Source organism: Pseudopipra pipra, chromosome 4, assembly GCF_036250125.1.
Source record: "Pseudopipra pipra isolate bDixPip1 chromosome 4, bDixPip1.hap1, whole genome shotgun sequence".
NCBI lineage: Eukaryota > Metazoa > Chordata > Aves > Passeriformes > Pipridae > Pseudopipra > Pseudopipra pipra.
Genome location: NC_087552.1, coordinates 18,071,125 through 18,087,617, shown reverse-complemented (window position 1 = coordinate 18,087,617; position 16,493 = coordinate 18,071,125). Strand labels below are relative to the sequence as shown.

The window sequence follows — 16,493 nt, the reverse complement described above, 5'->3', positions numbered from 1 at the left end:
ACTTGGGCACAACATTTACCAGTCATTGGTAATGTAACAGAAGGAGATGCAATTTAAAAGGGAAGTTATTCCAGAGATCCTCATCATACAGGCCAGGGATTTAAAGAAAAAGAAAAGGAGAGGACAGGAAGACTTTGACTCCTCAAATATTAAGTGTTTACCTGCAACATCCATTTAAGGTGCTCCTGGACACTGAGGTGTTCATCTAATAGGAAGTGTTCATGGCTATCACTGCTGAATTTGCCTGTTTAGGGCAGAAAGAGGGAAAGAAACACCTCCAGCCTAAATCCAATTAGGGAACTGAAAGAGGGGAGCAGGGAGGAGGGGCTACATGTGGTTCCTAAGCTGCCTCCATTTCGACCCCGTTGCAGCAGTGCGAGCAGAACCAGCAGCACCCAACTGGAAACCCAGTTGTTTCCAGTGCAGCAGATAATTCAGTTGTGCTACTGACCAGTGATGATGAAGAGGAACCAAGAGATAATGATGGGTATGTGACAGATGAAGTGTCTTTCTACAGTCTAATTTCTGACACAGGGTAGAAATAGGTCTTTGCCAAGGCTTTGAGTTCTGCTTGATTCTGTGTGAAAAATTCAGACCTGGAATAAAGTGGCCTGTCTGTTTTTGAAATCCCATCCAAAAATCCTGTAAAATCCAGAAGAAAGCTTTTTTATCTCATTAAGGAATTAAGGAATGGATCTTACACTGTGGCTTGAGACACACTGAAATGCTTGAAGTACATAAAAGCCTTTCAAATGATTGTGTTGCTGGGCTGGGATGTTGCTAGGTCCGACTAAAGGATGTTTTAATTTCTGACACTTCATGTGTTGGTAACCCTCCATGCACAGTGAAATTAATGGCTGCATTTTCTTTCAAGTTCTATTCTCTCTAGCACACGGCCAGCAGCTACTGTTACCTCTCCAATTTCGATAGATGACTCCTCAGAGGTAAGGATCCACATGCTGTTATCCTTTCAGCTTTATGGGAGGGCAAAGAGGACAGAGGGGGATCTGCACAGCTCAGCTGGCTGATGTGGGATGCTACGGGCAGCTGGCTTGAGCACAGACCTTGCTTTGCAGCTCCAACTAGCACGTCCCTCCAAGTCACTTCTCAGGGGTGTACACACAGGGAGGAACCCTTGCCAAGATGGCACATCTGTGGGTTCCTTATTATTCTGGCAGATACTGACTGATTGCAGATACTCCAAGTCCTATTAGCCTGGTGCCAGTGCAGCATCAAACTTGAATTCTTTACTCCAAACCCCTCTTGTGGTTTCCTTTCTCTGATGCAATGGGCTCAGGCAGGAATGACCCAGAGCACCATTCAATGTGTATTCCAGACGTTGTGGAGTTGTTTTCTGTATCCTTGTGTACTTTCACTGCTGTTGCAAAAATGAGGGCCCCGTTAATATTACTCCCACACCAAATGCTAAGGCTTTGTTCTCTCTTAGAATCGGCGAAAGTGCCCTGGAGGAGCCATTAATTCCAGACAAGCTCCGAAACGAAGCAGGCTGCTGGCTTCTAGTGCAGGTGAGGCTTCAGCAGCAGAGCCAATAGACCTCGAAGAAAGTCGTGTGCTTTCTTTTGATCTTGGTAAGAACAGAAACTGCTTCTAGAGGTTTGACATACAGCTGAACATATGCTTTTGCCAGTTTCTAGGCCCTTTACTGGGGAGGAAGGGAAACATGGGATTTTAGGAAGTGCCTAGTACGGCATCCCTAAACAACAAGCCTTCTCACAACCATTTGGGTTTGTTACTGAGCTGTGATCCATTTTCCACTAAAATGAGAGAGATTCCATGCTCTCATTTGAAAGAGAATGAGAGAGAATTTCCACTAAAATGAGGGAGATGAGCTGTGTATCAAAGGTCCTCAAGTGCTGCTCAGACATCTGAATGAACTCTGATGAGCTGGCAGGTGCCACAGCTGCCACTACAGAGGGTGGCAAACTAAGTATGAGATCTCTGAAGCTGGAAGAAGATAAGGAAAAGCTAGCTGTGCCCCATCCCTCAGGGGAACATGTACAGCATGGTACTGTAAAATTAGGATACCCTCTACGATTCTGGTTCTGCTTTGGGTTTTGTTTTGGGTTTTTTTTCTGTCTGATAAACATTACCCTATGTTAGATGAATCATCTGTTGGTGTGTACCTCCCACAAGATATTGTTATCCAACAGAATTGTGTGAGAAGTTCAGCTGCTGTTCCTCTTGCACTGCCACCTGTGAAAAAACAGGGCTGGTAATGGTCTCTGTGGACTGTTGAGGGCAAAGCTTGAGTGACATTTTGGCCACATTCCTGAAGAGAAGAGACCCAAGGCACAATCGAATCTACCTCAGCCTGTTCCACAGTGACAGCCCATTTCTCTTTTTCAGCTGTTGACGAAATCATAGATCTCACAGACGAATCTGCTGAGCCTGAAGTCATTGATCTAACTGGTGATGATTCTGCTGTGGTAAGTAATGAATGGCACACTTCTGTCCATCTTGCAGTCAAATTAGTTTTCTCCTGTGCTCCTGGGCCTATCTTCTGGCATCTAACTAGGTAGCCTGACCTCCAGGGTTGAAACACAGCTCTGATTGACCACTTTAGACAGAGTTACCAGTCAAATGCACCTCTGAACACATTAACACTTCCAAGTATCCCTTGTAGTGAAAAAGTAGTTTAAAAGAGCCTGTTGCTCCAGAACTTGGGCACAACATTTACCAGTCATTGGTAATGTAACAGAAGGAGATGCAATTTAAAAGGGAAGTTATTCCAGAGATCCTCATCATACAGGCCAGGGATTTAAAGAAAAAGAAAAGGAGAGGACAGGAAGACTTTGACTCCTCAAATATTAAGTGTTTACCTGCAACATCCATATAAGGTGCTCCTGGACACTGAGGTGTTCATCTAATAGGAAGTGTTCATGGCTATCACTGCTGAATTTGCCTGTTTAGGGCAGAAAGAGGGAAAGAAACACCTCCAGCCTAAATCCAATTAGGGAACTGAAAGAGGGGAGCAGGGAGGAGGGGCTACATGTGGTTCCTAAGCTGCCTCCATTTCGACCCCGTTGCAGCAGTGCGAGCAGAACCAGCAGCACCCAACTGGAAACCCAGTTGTTTCCAGTGCAGCAGATAATTCAGTTGTGCTACTGACCAGTGATGATGAAGAGGAACCAAGAGATAATGATGGGTATGTGACAGATGAAGTGTCTTTCTACAGTCTAATTTCTGACACAGGGTAGAAATAGGTCTTTGCCAAGGCTTTGAGTTCTGCTTGATTCTGTGTGAAAAATTCAGACCTGGAATAAAGTGGCCTGTCTGTTTTTGAAATCCCATCCAAAAATCCTGTAAAATCCAGAAGAAAGCTTTTTTATCTCATTAAGGAATTAAGGAATGGATCTTACACTGTGGCTTGAGACACACTGAAATGCTTGAAGTACATAAAAGCCTTTCAAATGATTGTGTTGCTGGGCTGGGATGTTGCTAGGTCCGACTAAAGGATGTTTTAATTTCTGACACTTCATGTGTTGGTAACCCTCCATGCACAGTGAAATTAATGGCTGCATTTTCTTTCAAGTTCTATTCTCTCTAGCACACGGCCAGCAGCTACTGTTACCTCTCCAATTTGGATAGATGACTCCTCAGAGGTAAGGATCCACATGTTGTTATCCTTTCAGCTTTATGGGAGGGCAAAGAGGACAGAGGGGGATATGCACAGCTCAGCTGGCTGATGTGGGATGCTACGGGCAGCTGGCTTGAGCACAGACCTTGCTTTGCAGCTCCAACTAGCACGTCCCTCCAAGTCACTTCTCAGGGGTGTACACACAGGGAGGAACCCTTGCCAAGATGGCACATCTGTGGGTTCCTTATTATTCTGGCAGATACTGACTGATTGCAGATACTCCAAGTCCTATTAGCCTGGTGCCAGTGCAGCATCAAACTTGAATTCTTTACTCCAAACCCCTATTGTGGTTTCCTTTCTCTGATGCAATGGGCTCAGGCAGGAATGACCCAGAGCACCATTCAATGTGTATTCCAGACGTTGTGGAGTTGTTTTCTGTATCCTCATATACTTTCACTGGTGTTGCAAAAATGAGGGTCCCGTTAATATTACTCCCACACCAAATGCTAAGGCTTTGTTCTCTCTTAGAATCGGCGAAAGCGCCGTGGAGGAGCCGTTAATTCCAGACAAGCTCCGAAACGAAGCAGGCTGCTGGCTTCTAGTGCAGGTGAGGCTTCAGCAGCAGAGCCAATAGACCTCGAAGAAAGTCGTGTGCTTTCTTTTGATCTTGGTAAGAACAGAAACTGCTTCTAGAGGTTTGACATACAGCTGAACATATGCTTTTGCCAGTTTCTAGGCCCTTTACTGGGGAGGAAGGGAAACATGGGATTTTAGGAAGTGCCTAGTATGGCATCCCTAAACAACAAGCCTTCTCACAACCATTTGGGTTTGTTACTGAGCTGTGATCCATTTTCCACTAAAATGAGAGAGATTCCATGCTCTCATTTGAAAGAGAATGAGAGAGAATTTCCACTAAAATGAGGGAGATGAGCTGTGTATCAAAGGTCCTCAAGTGCTGCTCAGACATCTGAATGAACTCTGATGAGCTGGCAGGTGCCACAGCTGCCACTACAGAGGGTGGCAAACTAAGTATGAGATCTCTGAAGCTGGAAGAAGATAAGGAAAAGCTAGCTGTGCCCCATCCCTCAGGGGAACATGTACAGCATGGTACTGTAAAATTAGGATACCCTCTACGATTCTGGTTCTGCTTTGGGTTTTGTTTTGGGTTTTTTTTCTGTCTGATAAACATTACCCTATGTTAGATGAATCATCTGTTGGTGTGTACCTCCCACAAGATATTGTTATCCAACAGAATTGTGTGAGAAGTTCAGCTGCTGTTCCTCTTGCACTGCCACCTGTGAAAAAACAGGGCTGGTAATGGTCTCTGTGGACTGTTGAGGGCAAAGCTTGAGTGACATTTTGGCCACATTCCTGAAGAGAAGAGACCCAAGGCACAATCGAATCTACCTCAGCCTGTTCCACAGTGACAGCCCATTTCTCTTTTTCAGCTGTTGACGAAATCATAGATCTCACCGACGAATCTGCTGAGCCTGAAGTCATTGATCTAACTGGTGATGATTCTGTTGTGGTAAGTAATGAATGGCACACTTCTGTCCATCTTGCAGTCAAATTAGTTTTCTCCTGTGCTCCTGGGCCTATCTTCTGGCATCTAACTAGGTAGCCTGACCTCCAGGGTTGAAACACAGCTCTGATTGACCACTTTAGACAGAGTTACCAGTCAAATGCACCTCTGAACACATTAACACTTCCAAGTATCCCTTGTAGTGAAAAAGTAGTTTAAAAGAGCCTGTTGCTCCAGAACTTGGGCACAACATTTACCAGTCATTGGTAATGTAACAGAAGGAGATGCAATTTAAAAGGGAAGTTATTCCAGAGATCCTCATCATACAGGCCAGGGATTTAAAGAAAAAGAAAAGGAGAGGACAGGAAGACTTTGACTCCTCAAATATTAAGTGTTTACCTGCAACATCCATTTAAGGTACTCCTGGACACTGAGGTGTTCATCTAATAGGAAGTGTTCATGGCTATCACTGCTGAATTTGCCTGTTTAGGGCAGAAAGAGGGAAAGAAACACCTCCAGCCTAAATCCAATTAGGGAACTGAAAGAGGGGAGCAGGGAGGAGGGGCTACATGTGGTTCCTAAGCTGCCTCCACTTCGACCCCGTTGCAGCAGTGCGAGCAGAACCAGCAGCACCCAGCTGGAAACCCAGTTGTTTCCAGTGCAGCAGATAATTCAGTTGTGCTACTGACCAGTGATGATGAAGAGGAACCAAGAGATAATGATGGGTATGTGACAGATAAAGTAACTCTCTAAAGTCTAATTTCTGACACAGGGTAGAAATAGGTTTTTGCCAAGGCTTTGAGTTCTGCTTGATTCTGTGTGAAAAATTCAGACCTGGAATATAGTGGCCTGTCTGTTTTTGAAAGCCCATCCAAAAAACCAGTAAAATCCAGCAGAAACCTTTTTTATCTCATTAAGGAATTAAGGAATGGATCTTACACTGTGGCTTGAGACACAGTGAAATGTTTGAAGTACATAAAAGCCCTTCAAATGATTGTGTTGCTGGGCTGGGATGTTGCTAGATCAGAATAAAGGATGCTTTGATTTCTGACACTTTATGTGTTGGTAACCCTCCATGCACAGTGAAATTAATGGCTGCATTTTCCTTCAAGTTCTCTTCTCTCTAGCACACGGCCAGTAGGTATTGTTACCTCTCCAATTTGGATAGATGACTCCTCAGAGGTAAGAATCCACATGTTGTTATCCTTTCAGCTTTATGGGAGGGCAAAGAGGACAGAGGGGGATCTGCACAGCTCAGCTGGCTGATGTGGGATGCTACAGGCAGCTGGCTTGAGCACAGCCCTTGCTTTGCAGCTCCAAGTAGCACGTCCCTCCAAGTCACTTCTCAGGGGTGCCTGTAGAGGGGGATCCCTCGCCAAGATGGCACTGGAAGATCTGTGGGTTCCCGATAATTATAGCAGTAATGGACTGAATGCAGACATCTAAGATCTATTTGCCTGGCACCAACACAGCAGCCAGGCTTGAATTCTTTACTGCAACCCCTCTTGTGGCTTCCTTTCTTCAGCAGCTGTTCATGTCATACGAGTAGTTACGGATATCACCCTTGAATTTGCCTGGTTAGGGCAGAAAGAGGGATAGAAACACCTCCAGCCTCAATCCAATTGGGGAACTGAAAGAGGGGAGCAGGGAGGAGGGGCTACAGGTAGTTCTAAGCTGCCTCCATTTCGACCCCGTTGCAGCAGTGGGAGCAGAACCAGCAGCACCCAGCTGGAAACCCACTTGTTTCCAGTGCAGCAGATAATTCAGTTGTGCTACTGACAAGTGATGATGAAGAGGAACCAAGAGATAATGATGGGTATGTGACAGATGAAGTGTCTTTCTACAGTCTGATTTCTGACATAGGGTTGAAAGAGGTTGTTGCCCACAAAATCTGCTGCAAAATCCAGCAGAAACCTTTCTTCTCTGTTCGTGGAGTCATTAACAAAAGGATCTTACACTGTGGCTTGAGACACACTGAAATGCTTGAAGTACATAAAATGTCTTGAAATGGTTGTGTTGCTGGGCTGGGATGTTGCTAGATCAGAGAAGGGGATGTTTTAATTTCTGACACTTTATGTGTTGGTAACCCTCCATGCACAGTGAAATTAATGGCTGTGTGTTCTTTCTGGTTCTTCTAGCACACGGCCACCAGCTACTGTTACCTCTCCAATTTGGAGAGATGACTCCTCAGAGGTAAGGATCCACATGCTGTTATCCTTTCAGCTTTATGGGAGGGCAAAGAGGACAGAGGGGGATCTGCACAGCTCAGCTGGCTGATGTGGGATGCTACGGGCAGCTGGCTTGAGCACAGACCTTGCTTTGCAGCTCCAACTAGCACGTCCCTCCAAGTCACTTCTCAGGGGTGTACACACAGGGAGGAACCCTTGCCAAGATGGCACATCTGTGGGTTCCTTATTATTCTGGCAGATACTGACTGATTGCAGATACTCCAAGTCCTATTAGCCTGGTGCCAGTGCAGCATCAAACTTGAATTCTTTACTCCAAACCCCTCTTGTGGTTTCCTTTCTTCAGCAGCCGTTCATCTCACATGGATTGTTTATGGCTATCACTGCTGAATTTGCCTCTTTGGGGCAGAAAAAGGAAAAGATTTGGCTGCAGCCTACATCCAATTAGGGATCTGAAAGAGGGGAGCAGGGAGGAGGGGCTTCAGATGGTTCCTAAACTGCCTTTGTTTGTACCTCGTTCCATCAGTGGGAGCAGAACCAGGAGCACCCACTTGTTTCCAGTGCAGCAGACAATTCAGTTGTGCCACTGGTGAATGAGGATGAAGAGGAACCAAGAGATAATGATGGGTATGTGACAGATCAAGTAACTTTCTAAAAGTCCAATGTCTGACATAGGGTGGAAAGAGGTTTTTGCCAAGGCTTTGAGTTCTGCTTGATTCTGTGCAAAACTCCAGACCTGGGATGTAGTGGCCTGTCTGGAAGAGAACTAACTAAAAAACCCCAAAAAATCCAGTAAACCCCAGAAGAAATCTTTCTTCTCTCTTCATGAACTCATAAATGAATGGATCTTACACTGTGGCTTGAGATACACTGAAATGCTTGCAGTACATAAAAGTTCTTGGAATGATTGTGTTGCTGGGCTGGGTTGTAGCTAGATCAGAAGAAGGGATGTTTTGATTTCTGACAATTTATGTATCACTCACCCCTGATGAGTGGTGCGATTAACAGCTGAATTTTTTTCTTGCTCTCTTCTCTCTACCACAAGACCCAGTGCTACCCTTACAAATGTGCTGGAGCAGTATTGCTTCCTAGGGGTAAGAATCCACATGTTGCCACCTTTTCATTTTCTGTGGGAGGGGGAATGGAGCAGGGCAGGAGCTGCATAACTCATTTGGCTAACATGGCATGCTAGAGGCAGCTGGCTTGAAGCACAGCCCTTGCTTTGAAGCTCCAAGTAGCACATCCCTCCAAGTCACTTCTCAGGGGTGCCTGTAGAGGGGGATCCCTCGCCAAGATGGCACTGGGAGATCTGTGGGTTCCCAATATTATAGCAGTAATGGACTGAATGCAGACATCTAAGATCTATTTGCCTGGCACCAACACAGCAGCCAGGCTTGAATTCTTTACTGCAACCCCTCTTGTGGCTTCCTTTCTTCAGCAGCTGTTCATGTCATACGAGTAGTTACAGATATCACCCTTGAATTTGACTGGTTAGGGCAGAAAGAGGGATAGAAACACCTCCAGCCTCAATCCAATTGGGGAACTGAAAGAGGGGAGCAGGGAGGAGGGGCTACAGGTAGTTCTAAGCTGCCTCCATTTCGACCCCGTTGCAGCAGTGGGAGCAGAACCAGCAGCACCCAGCTGGAAACCCACTTGTTTCCAGTGCAGCAGATAATTCAGTTGTGCTACTGACAAGTGATGATGAAGAGGAACCAAGAGATAATGATGGGTATGTGACAGATGAAGTGTCTTTCTACAGTCTGATTTCTGACATAGGGTTGAAAGAGGTTGTTGCCCACAAAATCTGCTGCAAAATCCAGCAGAAACCTTTCTTCTCTGTTCGTGGAGTCATTAACAAATGGATCTTACACTGTGGCTTGAGACACAGTGAAATGCTTGAAGTACATAAAAACCCTTCAAATGATTGTGTTGCTGGGCTGGGATGTTGCTAGGTCCGACTAAAGGATGTTTTAATTTCGGACACTTTATGTGTTGGTAACCCTCCATGCACAGTGAAATTAATGGCTGTTGTTCTTTCTGGTTCTGTTCATCTAGAACATGGCCAGCTGGTCCTGTTACCTCTCCAATTTGGAGAGAGGAGAACTCACAGGTAAGGATCCACATGCTGTTATCCTTTCAGCTTTATGGGAGGGCAAAGAGGACAGAGGGGGATCTGCACAGCTCAGCTGGCTGATGTGGGATGCTACGGGCAGCTGGCTTGAGCACAGACCTTGCTTTGCAGCTCCAACTAGCACGTCCCTCCAAGTCACTTCTCAGGGGTGTACACACAGGGAGGAACCCTTGCCAAGATGGCACATCTGTGGGTTCCTTATTATTCTGGCAGATACTGACTGATTGCAGATACTCCAAGTCCTATTAGCCTGGTGCCAGTGCAGCATCAAACTTGAATTCTTTACTCCAAACCCCTCTTGTGGTTTCCTTTCTTCAGCAGCCGTTCATCTCACATGGATTGTTTATGGCTATCACTGCTGAATTTTCCCATTTGGGGGAGAAAGAGGGAAAGTTAAACCTCTGGGTCAAATCCAGTTAGAGATGTGAAACAGAGGAGGTGGCAGAAGGGCGTTCAGGTGTTATTAAGCTGCCTCTGATTTTACCCTGTTCCGTCAGTGGGAGCAGAACTAGCAGCACCCTCTTGCTTGTTTTCAGGGCAACAGCTAACTGACTATTCCTTTGAATGTTCTTAACCAAAATAAGAAGTCTGGAGCCTGCCATTCTTTGCCTGTTCTCTCCTATCTTCTTCACTGAGCTGGTGTTAGTATGGAACACCAGGCATGCACACCAGATTCTAATTGTATTTTCTTTTCTCTCCCTTCCCATATGCATTGGTGAAGCTTCTTGAAGGTGAGTTGACTTTTTCCAATGGAATTATCCTAAATGTACTCATTATTTTTTATTTGTCTTTTCCAACAGACTCTAGTACCAGGGATTGAAACTGCATTTAGCAGAAGGCAAAGGACAGTGCTAAAGCCTCTGGCCAATGTCTTAGAGAATGGATCCCATCTGTGTCTGCTAGCTGCTATCAGACACAGTGGAATATCCCTGCAACAGAAGTTGTAGCTGAATGCTCTTGCAGGAAAGAACTTTAATTTGGTGACATTTTCTGTAATTTTAATTGATTAGTGCTGGATTATTGTTACATGGACACTGGAGTTGCAGAGATCATTGTTGCATGCGGTTTCTGAGAATTAAAAAGTGAACAGCAGGTCCTGATCCTTCAGATGTTACAGACTAGGCCACTAAAAATTGATCTCCTTTGAACTTGGGTGATAAAACTCCATTTTCAAGTTACCTTAACTGAGGAGGGAGATGATGGCAATTTCTAGGGAGACACTGCTTCAAGTGTTTTTATAATTTCCAAGGACTGTTCTCAATAAGACTCGTTTGATAGAAGGTGCCTTTGAGTGGGGAGGTTTCATTGAACACAGACAAAAAGAGGGCAACAGTTTAGCATCATACAGCAACAAGGAAGCACAGCAGCTCCAGAATGTACAGTTTTAGATTTAAGCATTTATTCCATCCCTTCTGAAACTTTTGGAACAAAGCACTCTGTGTTTTGCCAAGCCTTTTTCTTGTGTATGTGCTATGTCACCATGCTCCTTGGGAACTTGACTGCAGTCCTCTCTCCCCTATCACACAGCAATTGTTGCCATTCCTTACCATAGGATCACAGCAGACCGTATTAGTAAGAACAGTGTGAGAGACCTTCCCTTTATAGGGCATATTTATTCACAGGCAGTGTATCTCAGTGGACACTGAGAATCTCTCAGGTCACGTTTTAACTGTTTGTAGGGTGATTATAGCAAATGTTTTGTTTCTGTAGCAGAATAGTCTCAATGTGTGGAAGGGTTCAGCCTTAATATTTAGGAAACTACTTTGTGTGAGATTGCTTGTAACCCAGCTGAATAGTGTCCATTTCAAATAGGACCCATTACAAACTATTTACAATAACGCGTTTGAAGGATAGTTCCAGGGAAAAAGAGAGAGTAAATGATAGATCTGACTTACCAAAATTAACTTACAGGGTATGAACAACAAAGGAGAAATCTTACACCAAGAAACCAGCAACTGTTGGACAGCCCTGTACTGCGCAGTTATGATGAATATGAAACAGCAGATGATGTGACTGATGTGGAATCTGAAGTGACTGACGTAGAGTCTGAAGTGACTGATGTGGAATCTGAAGTGACTGACGTAGAATCTGAAGTGACTGATGCAGAGTCTGAAGTGACTGATGCAGAGTCTGAAGTGACTGATGCAGAGTCTGAAGTGATTGACATAGAGTATGCAGTGGCTGACACAGAGTATGCACCGGCTGATGTAGCGCCTGAAGTACGGAGATCATTGGACGAGGAACCTGCAATTTCAGAGTACGTACGCCTCGTGACCTACCAAAGAGTGATTTTTGCTTCTTTGAAGCCTTCACTTTACTTGTTTCCCTCTTTCAATGAGGATTGCATCCTGTGCTGCATGATGATGAAAGGATAATGTTTGCACTTGGGGAGAAAAAGGCAGCCCAAGGCAGATGGGCAACTTTGCATAGAACCTTAAAGACGAGTTTGGGGGTATGGCAAGAAAGGGTGATTAGTCACAGGCCCTTGCTCATAAGATGTTGCATTTACTTTTCATGTTAGGCTCTAGTAGTGATCTTGGATCTGGAAATATTTTCAGTAGTGTGGATGGTTTGGCATCACAAGACTGGCAGGCAGCAGCCAGGCCAATTCTGTGCAAGTCTTAATAAAGCTGGTATGCTTTGAGCCTTTTGGATTACTGAAAGGCAACATAAGAGAGAACTTAAAATAAAAAAAGAATATTTTTTCCTTCGGTCTCAAGCTTCTCTGTTACAGAGCGTGCCTTCCTGCTCTCAGTAGGTAAGGCTGGAAGAGCTCAGAGCTGCAGAACATTGACCAGAGGGTTCTTCCTGAGGCTGGAGCTTGCCAGAGCCATCTGCAGTGTTACTCTGTAGTGTCAGACCTCATTCCATTCTAGAATGAATACTTTCCAGAGGACAGCTTGATGCTTTGGTTGCAAAGCTGTTATTGATGACCCGTTGGAGATAAATGCTGCCATATATAGACTTCCCAGTGCTAGAGACTGCTCTTACTTCAAATCCTAGAGCAGGGTGGCTGACTTCATCTTTCTCCCAGTGAAAACCAAGACACTGTCTCCTTTAGGACAGGGAGATCTGAACTCTTCATTACATGCAGCAAACTGAGAGAGTTAAAGACATACAGGGTTTTTCCAAAGAAATGCATCGTGGCTCCTCAGTGCAGTCAGATAATTATGTGACATTTTATAGATGAGTAACCCTCGATGCCCAGTGGTATTAATTCTGGGTCTGCTCTCTCTAGGGAATGGCAACGAGCTGTAAGGTGCCCGATCTGCATGGATTTTTTTTCACAGGTAAGGATCCCCGTTGTCATCCTTTCAGCTTTGTGGGAGGGGTAACGGGGCAGAGGGGGAGCTGTGCAACTCAGCTGACTAATGTGGGGTGCTATGGGCAGCTGGCTTGAAGCACAGACCTTGCTGTGAAGTTCCACAAGTCACTTCTTGGCGGTGCAGGTAGAAGGAGAAACCCTTGCCAAGATGGCCCTGGCAGATCTGGGGGTTCCTTATTCTAGTCATGGACTGATTCCAGATATTCCAAGTCCTATTTTCCTGGTGCCAGTAGAGCAGCAAACTCAAATCCTTTCCTCCCAACACATGTTGTGGTTTCCTTTCTTCCAGATTATACGAAGTGTCCGACAGGTTGTGTCAACCCAGTGTGGCCATCTCTTCTGCAGTCGGTGCATCGCTGTTGCCCTTGAGAATTCCAGGGCTTGCCCAACCTGCAGAACAGAACTCCCTCCCAGAGACTATCATCCCGTTTATTTCTGAGTATTTCTGTTTCTCAGGACAGAAGTATCCCCCCCAGTCAGATGGATTTTCGGGGGTAGGTGGCAGAAAGACTTTTTTCTTCATGTACATAGTTCTTGTTGTATACAGTTCCATTTTTCCTGAGTTTAACTATAAATAAACTATTAATTTGTTTAAATAGAGTCAAGTCTGTCTGCTTATCTATGTTGGACTCTGCTGGTAGACAGAGACTTCTTTTAACAGGTGGCAATAAACTTCTTGGTTTGATCAGTCAGAAGCACTCATTCTTTTCATCACCCTGTAGTTTTTGATTTTGGGGGAAAAATGCTAAAGGCATAAGCTTTGTCGTTCTTGGGGCAGTGTGTGTTGTATGGTAAAAGGAAAGGGGCAGTGCTTGGGGTGTGAGGGCTTCTGTTTCTCAGGAAAGACTCAGCTGAATGTTTTGGTGAAAATGTCCTGATTTCAATACTTTGAGGATTGAAAGAGCAGCAGATTGTGCACACGTCCAAAGAAAAATATTTTCTTTGAGAATATAGCTGTGTAAACTGCTGTGTTCAACATTTAGCCTGCAAAATACGTCTTTACCTGTGAGGTAAAGACATAAAGCAATCGCTGGGGAGCGCATCACCACCATGATCACTACCCTCACCATCATCATCACCATCATCATTTACCTTTCCCACTCTAAAACCGACTTGTCTGCAGAACAAGGAGCCAGCAGCAGCTCCTAGACCCCGGCTGCTGACGTGGTCTGGCAGCAAGTGTCCCCATCAGTGACAGGGAGATACAGTGGACATCGCCAGCCAGTGCTGACGGCATGTACCTGTCCAGATTTTGGGAGAAAGCGTCCTGCTCAGCACACAAGTTGTTTCTCTAACTGCCTGCAGGCCTAAGCAAGACCTACACTTCCCAAGCTCTGGTTTCAGTGCTTGCAAACATCTCCATCTGCCAGCTGGCCGTGGCACTTCACAGCTCAGGGGCTGTCGCTGCTGAAACATCCTACCCTGCATGTGAGTCTTCCACAAGGGCTCATCCTGCATTTCCCCTTGAAAAATTCAATTTCATCAGTGGAGTTTTCAGATCCTGGGGATGGAAACCTCAGGGAAAAAGAAACTGTCACGGACTTCAGGTGCCATTACCTACCCAACCACCACTGGATGTGGCACACTAAGGGTTGACTTAAGGGCATTTGCAATCAGAATGCCAAATTCCTTGCTGCTTGGAGAGGAAATCAAAAATAAAGACAGTTGCATTGTTACACTGACATTTCGGGTCTATTTGGATTAAAAGATAAAAGTTTGCTGCAAGTTGTCATATCTGAAAAGCACTGCTTCCTTCTGTAAAGGAACTTTTTCATAGGTATTTTAGGATAGGAATTCTTTAGTCCTCTATTGCATTTTATGGATTTGATAGGTTGCATATTTGGAAAGATGTACTTTTACTTCTTCCAACAAATCTCACACAAGTTCAATTCAAACCTCTGCTTTGATTGTTGTTTGCTTGTTTTACACCTGCTCCATCAGCAGCCAACGGGCCTTTGCCAAACCTGTTAAACCAAACGTCAAGCTGATATGAGCAGGAGTCACCTACACAGGTGGGGGCTGGCAACCAAGACAGAACATGTGTCCAGGCTGAGAAATTGCATATATTACCTTCTCAGTAACCATCCTGTTTTCACAAGATAGCAAAAAAAATTTTCCTTTTCAAGCGAAAGTCCAGCCAACAGTCTAGAAAAAAAAACCCAAACAGAAAGCAAACAAACAACAACCCTCCCCAAACCAAACCAAACAAACAAACAAAAAAAAAAACCAAAACCACACCCATGAGACAGCTGTGGTGTGAAATACAGGTTAAGAGCCACTCCACAGAGCATTTCCCCAGGTGAAATGACATAAGGAAAAAGCCCCCCAAAGCCCCACCAAGAATCAGTGGGTTGGAGTCAAGACCCCAAACTGCCTTAAGAAAGGAGAGCAAAAGCTGAGAGTATTATGGTTTAGGTTGGCATGTTATTGTCAATACAAATAGTTGTAACCTAGCTCATTTCACATGTGTTATGAGGTAGCTGTGATAAAATGGATGGATGCAACATTTTTGTCAAGCCCAGTTGTTTTGGGGAAGATTATCTGCATGGCAGTAGATTTATAAATGTGGTGTGGGACCTATATTCTCCCCTCAGCACCTTTTTGTCTCCAGGCTCATTTTAGCAGGGAAAGCAGTTCCAGATTTCCAGCTAAACCAGCCCAGGATTATCTCATGCCCCAGTAGCCTTTTTATGCACATGAAGTGACTGGGGCTAATTTTCTTAGTTCTGTGTCGGATGTTTTGTGTAGTTTCATAGTATTGCTTAACACAACAGACATAAGAAAATTCACATGATTGAGAGCCCAGACCTGGCATGCTGTAGGCTCACCTGTCAGAGGCTTGGGGTCATCATTTTTAGATGCTGACAGGGACGTGCTTTTCCCATGCAAGTGCACAGAGATTGTCAGAGACCACTTCTATTAGCTGCCTCCAAAGAGAGGGAGGATTTGCTCCAGAAGTTTTCAGTATTTCTCTGGCACTTGGCTACGAAGTGCTGGAAATTGCAGGTCAGCTTAGCTAAACACAGACCAGTTTTGATTAATATGAGAGATGAATGCAAATGGCATGGTAGCAGTTGATGGGGCAGTGATGCTCAGAGGGGGCGAGAGGCAGTTTTGGAGGGTGATGCAACAAGTTTGTCTGCCAAATATTTCTGGTAAGGCAGCTGCTGGCAAATAGGTTCTGATAAGCCACAAACACCATGCAGTGGTGAACAATCAAAAAATAAAAATTAAAGGGGAGAAGTTAACATTATCCCAATATTAGCCTCTAAAAAGATGACCAGCAGTTACAACTTCCCTTGGTTTCCTGTGCGCCCCAAGGACGCAGCAACCCCGCTGACTTTTGCAGTGTCAGGATTTCTCCTCCTTATACTTTGGGTTTAATTTAAGACCTGTGTAGAGATAGAAAGCTGAGCATGTGGGCAAAGCATCACACCTGACCCAGTCCTGCTCTGTCAAAACAGACTGTTGTCAGCAAAGCCACAAGGAGAAAGGCAGGGCTGTGTTTTCCAGGTGCTGTAACCTGCTGCCCTGGAGCCGTAGGTTAGAGGGCTTCGACCCCTTGCACAAACAGTGCAAATCAGTGTCGGTGGGGTTTTGGGAAATGGTTATTAATGTTCATGCTGTTTCCCCTCTTAGAGGACACAGAAGTGTTTTTAGAAAATTAAGGACTTTCACCTGCCTTGCATTGTGACTTGTGCCCTGATGAAGTAGAATTAAACTCTCTCTTC

The 16,493-nt window shown here is 44.9% G+C and overlaps 2 long non-coding RNA genes across 2 annotated transcripts in view; one reads left to right on the top strand and one right to left on the bottom strand.

The window, feature by feature from the left end:
* LOC135412873 (uncharacterized) overlaps positions 1-16,493 on the bottom strand; it is a 636,102-nt gene that overhangs the window by 159,480 nt on the left and 460,129 nt on the right. The gene's annotated exons all lie outside the window — the stretch shown is intronic.
* LOC135412855 (uncharacterized) lies at positions 11,605-13,268 on the top strand. Its single transcript, XR_010429986.1, has 3 exons — positions 11,605-11,694; positions 12,676-12,727; positions 13,052-13,268. It is a non-coding gene; the product is annotated as an uncharacterized LOC135412855 (long non-coding RNA).